At 43.9% G+C, this 6,289-nt stretch overlaps 1 pseudogene; it reads left to right on the forward strand.

Moving 5' to 3' along the window:
* The first annotated feature begins 676 nt into the window (after positions 1 to 676).
* Positions 677 to 1,830, forward strand: LOC128636226 (uncharacterized; annotated as a pseudogene).
* The last annotated feature ends 4,459 nt before the right edge of the window (positions 1,831 to 6,289 follow it).

The following is a 6,289-nucleotide window of genomic DNA, read 5'->3' on the forward strand; positions in this document are numbered from 1 at the left end:
ACAATTTGGAAATGTTTCTAGAAAGAACTCAGAAGAAAAAGATGTCATTAAAAGTGAGACTAGTAGCACTGCAAAGTCATCAAAAGAAGATGATATTGTGCGTGATTTGGATTAAAGTGACCCTGCCAAATGGCCCTACTCTTGCAGTGATGATCTACGACAGCTTATAATTCAACAGGGACCACAGGAGTTGGTATAACAGGATTTTCCCAAAGACTCTAAAAACAGAAGATTTTCTTCTGTACACTACAAGAGGAGACTGGCAAATGGGGAAGTGTGTCATCAATGGTTGATATATTCAACCTCAAAAGATGTGTTTTTTTTGTTTTTGCTGTAAATTGTTCAGTAAAAGAAATGTTGCATCATCCCTACAAGAAACAGGTTCAAAAGACTGGAAGAACATTGGAGCAATTATTTCTTCACATGAGAGGAATACTTACCATGTGGAAAACAATCAAGCCTGGCATGAACTTGAATTACACTTATCTAAAGAAAAACAATTGATGCTATTAACCAGCAGAAAATTAGGCAAGAAGGACAATATTGGCAAAAAATCTTGCAACCCTTGATTGCTTTGGTAAGACTTCTTGCCATGCAAAACTTATCATTCCATGGTACAAATGACAAGTTGTATAGTGCCGGCAATGGAATTTTTTTTTTAAAGTTTGTGTAATATCTAGCCCTTTTTGATCCTATCATGAATTAACATTTGCGTAGGGTTAAAGATGAAGAAACATTGGTTCACTACCTGGGAAAATATATCCAGAATGAGCTTATACAACTTCTAGCTGGTGCTATAAAGCAGCAAATTATAACAAGTACAATCGCAGCTAAATACTATTCAAATATTCTGGACTGCACACCTGATGTTAGTCATATTGAGCAAATGACAATGATTGTACGTTTTGTCGATGTAAGCAAACCATCAGATAATGAGTCTGAAAGTATTACCATAAGAGAGCATTTCTTGGGATTTATTCCACTACAGGAGACTACAGGTGCCTTTATAGCAGAAACTCTTCTTAAACAGCTGGAGCAAATTGAATTGCCAATTTAAAATCTGCGTGGTCAAGGGCATGACAATGGGAGTAATATGAAAGGCAAACAAAATGGAGCACAAAAGAGAATACTGGACTTAAACCCACGTGCGTTTTTTGTGCCCTGCCATTCACATTCTTTAAACTTGGTAGTCAATGATGCTGCTCAGTGTTGTCTGGAAGCAACTACTTTCTTCAGGTTAGTTCAACAGATTTATAATTATGTATAAAATTGAAACCACTGAGATATCATCTTGGTAATATATTTGATGCTTTGATAGAGATTTATGATGACACAAGCCTATCAGTTACATCTAGAAATACTTCCCAAATTGAAGCCAGGGCCCTTGCTGATGCAGTTAGTAAGTTCAAGTTTGTGGTATCCCTGGTTACATGGTACAACATCCTTTTTGAAGTCAATCTTACAAGCAAGCTACTACAAAATAAGGAAGCTGATTTAAATTCATCTACAAGACAATTGCAAGTGACCAAGAATTATCTCATAACCTGCAGGTGTGATGAGGGTTTTCAACAAGTTTTAACAGATGCTACTGAGATTGCAAATGAGATACAGATAGTACCAAACTTTGAGACAGAAGGTCAAGTACGAAACAGGAGAAAGAAACGGCAGTTTAAATATAAGGCCCGAGAAGAAGCACCACAAGATCCAAAGCAGAAATTCAAAACAGCTTTTTAGTATGCTGTTTTAGACATGGCCATACAATCTATTGAAGAGAGATTCCAACAGCTACAACAAAATAATTCACTATTTGGCTTCCTATATGACATATAAAAAAAATGACTGAAGATTTACTTAAGGACTGCAAGAATTTGGAAAAGTCATTGATGCATAATGGAAACAGAGATATTGATGCTGAAGATCTGCGTTGCGAACTTGAAGCAATAGCTCGAAGACTTCCAAAGCCTATGCTGCCACAAGAAGTACTTCTCTTCATACTACAAAATAAACTTCTGGATAACGTGCCCAATGTTTCTGTTGCACTGAGGATCCTTCTCACACTTCCAGTATCAGTGGCAAGTGGTGAACGTAGTTTCTCAAAAGCTCAAACTTATAAAAATTTACATACTTTCAACAATGTTGGAAAAGAGATTAGTTGGATTAGCTACTATATCAATTGAACATACACAGGCAGCAGCACTTGATCTGACTGAAATGGTGACAACATTTGCAAAGGCAAAGGCACGCAGAGTGAGATTTTGATGTGTCTGAAATTGAAACTTTTATCTGACAACTCTGTCGCTTTTTATGTTGGTTTCTCTCTGACTATAAGAAAAATACAGTTAATATATATTTTGTTATTATAGTTAATTTATATTTGTTTAATACAGTTAATTTACATTTTGTTAATATAGGTAATTTATATTTGGTTACTTTATATTTTGCCTTTAATATTGGGCTTTTGGCATCTTATGGCACATATTCTTGAAAATTAATAGAAATTTAAAAGTGCCATGTTTTGTTGCTTTGTTTTGGGTTTTATTGGCGTGGGGGGGGGTGCAAGTAACTGGTCTTGCCTAGGGCACAAAATAGTCTAGCACCGGCCCATCCTAGGGAGGTGTCTCTATGGGTGATGTGGGAAATCAGAGGTGGACTCCTTGTCCAGTGTGCTTAGGGATGTGCCTGCCCCTCACTGACAAGGCCCATAGAAGATTGAAATGATTGTCTGGGGTTGTCATGTTCCTTGTTCAGAGGAGAATTGCCTGGTATTTTGGGGCTGGACTGACCTTACTTGGCAGGATCAGACTGATATACTTCAGGAAAGTTCTCCTCTGTGAAAAACACCCTGGTCTAAAAGAGGCTGCTCCTGGGGGGTAAATTGCCATAAAACAAGCTAATGAGCTGTTGTTTGTTCCTGGTATAAAATTAAGAATCATATTATATATGTTATGCAAAATAAATGTGATAAATGCTTTTATATTTAGCTTAATTGTCCAATAAATCAAATATTAAAAAAATACATTATGTTTACTGTGTTTTTAGAGAGACAGTAGCTATCCAAACAGTAAGAAAGTGTAGGGCCTCCTAGCCTGGAATGCATCTAAGGGTTAAAGGGACAGTCTACTACATAATTTTTACTGTTAAAAGGGTTGATCTATCTTTTTTATTACCCATTCCCCAGTTTTGCATAGCCAACACAGTTATATTATACTTTTTATCTCTGTGATTACCTTGTATCTAAGCCTCTGCAGACTGCCCCCTTATCTCAGTCCTTTCTGACAGATTTGCACACGGGAGTGAGCACAATGTTATCTGTCACACATGAATTAGCACTGTCTAGCTGTGAAAAACTGTGATAATACACTAAGATAAGAGACAGCCTTCAAGGGCTTAGAAAGTAGCATATGAGCCTACCTAGGTTTAACTTTCAACTAAGAATACAACGAGAACAAAGCACATTTGATGATAAAAGTAAATTTTAAAGTGCATGCTCTATCTGTACCATGACAGTTTAATTTTGATTAGACGGTTCCTTTTAATGCCCGTAGGAACTGAGTGATTGTGTGTGTGTTGCAACTCCGTTGCTAGGTGGTGAGGTTGAATTCTCTACCTTTATAGAAAGAAGTCAGAAGTTTAGCCACCCCTTTTCTTCTGGACTTAAGAAGCTTCCTCCCTCCCTTTTTGTTTTGTTGCAGCAGGGGCTACATTCGGTTAAGGCATCTGAGGGAGTCTTTAGGCAGTGTAGGGCACAATTGGGCCTGGAGCAAAGCTAAGGGTTAAAGCCGTAGGGAGAGATAGGAGAAGAGGGCTGGCTAGGGAAGTTAGTTGCAACAATGTTGCATGCAAGGGAGGGGCCCACTACTCACCTTAAAAGTGGGGATCATCAGCTTCCTGGCCCTCTTCTTCCTGGAATCCGGTGCAGACGAGTTCTTTCTGTTATTGTTCAGGGTAATTCTTCATTTCTGTGAACAATGCAGCGATCCAGACGATCTAAACTCCCTCCTCAGCGCTTCCACGAGTTGGTGTTTGAGAAACCTGGATCTGGAAAACAGAAAAAACAGATAAGTACACTGGATGACATTGAAGAGCTAGATGACATAATTCCACCTACACAGTATACTACTGAGACTAGGCCTAGTACTAGTATAGCACAGACAAACATTATGAGTCACACTGTTAGCAGGTTAGATATCCATGCAGCAGGTGAGGGGGTGGAAGGAGACGATTCAGCCTATGCCTCAGTGGCAATGGCTAGGCCGGATGAGCAATCAGCCTGTCTCCAAGCAACTGGCCCTCAGGCTAGGCCTCAGGCTTCCAGTCCACCTTCGGTAGCTTCACATGTACCGGTTGAGGCCTATGTTGAAACCTCAATTACCCCTTTAGCTAGGCCCAGGTTAGATAGGGGCTCAACACGTGGTGCAAGTGCAGGCACTGAGGCAGATTTAGCCATTACACGGGGCCCCTCTCTATTAACCCCCGCAGATGCCCCTGAAAATTTGGCCTCGGCGCCGGCGCAGCATGCCCTCTCAAGAGCTGGGCCCGCTTCTGTGGTGCTTTCGCCTGCGCAACAAGCCCCTGTTCTGTCATCATTAGACCCCCAGCCCGTCTCCACACCGCAACAAGGCTTACCTGAAGTAGCGGTATCCTCCCTCATATCCGCGATTCCTCCGTCGGCGGTCTCGGCGGTGTCTTCCATCCTGGCGTCTTTAGTTGCGGCGATGTCCCCGGCGGGTATGCAGGCTCCTCCGTCGGGTCCTCCAGGTTCTCCGGCGGGTCCTCTGCTCCAGCTCCACGCGGCGTCGGTGTCCGGTCCTCCAAACCAGGCCGCGGGTCCTCAGGGTCCAATGGTAAGTGCGCAACCGGAAGTTCCGGTCACGCGCCCATCCACTTCCGGTTCCGGTTTCAGCGTCGGGACTTCGCGGGAACGGTCGCATCCTCTGCAGCTCCAGGAAGGTGAGCACCATGAGAGGATGGCGGCCGGGGGTGGGTTATGGGGCCGAAGGGGTCCTCAAGTTCGGCAACGGAAGGCGCCATCTCGCATTAATACCAGGTTGCAATTTACTGGCAGCAGGGCTCAGGATCCAATTAGCGGGGTCACGCATAAAGGCCTTAAAAGTAGAAGGGGGGCTTCAACGAGAGCTAACAGGTTGAACCCCTTAGGTAGGGGCATGTTAGCGGGAACCAGGGCGATAGATTCTCAATCAGATTTCAATCCAGGAGGGCTAATAAGTGCGATTGAACCGCAGGGTCAGCACGCCCAGGCTCAGGGACAAGTTAATTTGGCGCGCCAGCATAGCGCTCAGGGTCAGCTTATTGCGGCACAGCAGCATACCGCACAGGGGCAAGCTAATGGCGCAGTTCAGCACAATAGGTTACATTATCAGCAAATTAGGGCAGATTCTCAGCCAAGTAGTGCGACATCACCCCACATGAATGTACGCGCTGTGGCGCAGTTAGGGATGTCTGGTATGAATGCACAGGCTGATCCTTTGAGTCTCAATATGAATGCACGCGCTGTGGCGCAGTTGGGGAATTCTAGTGTGAATGCACAAGCTGAACCTATGAGTGTTTCGAATGTGAGGGTAAGTAGAATTGCAAATGATGCTTTGAATGTGTTACCAACATCACGGTCACATGAGTTAAGGGACAATCCTGCTTCATTAGTTCAGTTACAGGGTAGGAATGTGAATGTGGGGCATGAAAGGGCAAATGAAATAGGACAGGCAGGCTTACATGCAAATAATAGGTCAGGCTTGGGTCCTATTAACCCCCCCTTTGCCGGTGTCCGTAGTGCTCGCGACCTGTTTTCTTTTTTACAGAACGCATCTCAAGGGGATCTGAGCATGGAAGCAAACCAGGTTGATAGGCCTTCGGCTTCGGCGGTTATTCCACAGGAGCAGGCGGATGCACAGCAGCGTGAGAGCACGGCTGATTCCTTGCAGCAGGACAGCGGGGCGGTTCCTGGTCCTTCCACCTCCGGTATGGAGCATCAGGACGGCGCAATGGCCATTCCTGGTAAGCCCTTTACATTTACACATGACCGACATGACCAGGTTGACTCATCCCTGTCTGAATCTGAATGTGACAGTGACACTTCACTTGGGCTAAGGGGTAAGGGTCAGAAGCGCATGTTTGCCATGGTAAAGAAAATGTGGCAGGTAATGCAGTCAGGCGCAGTCGGCAGCATGGCGCAGGCGCAGCTTGCGGTAGGTTCCCCAGAAGCTGTGCAGAGCACCACTATAGTGGGGGACAAGCGTCCACCTATTAACTTAATCCCAGAAAGGAAAGTGGC

The sequence above is a fragment of the Bombina bombina genome, chromosome 7 (genome assembly GCF_027579735.1).
Source record: "Bombina bombina isolate aBomBom1 chromosome 7, aBomBom1.pri, whole genome shotgun sequence".
In the NCBI taxonomy this organism is placed as follows: domain Eukaryota; kingdom Metazoa; phylum Chordata; class Amphibia; order Anura; family Bombinatoridae; genus Bombina; species Bombina bombina.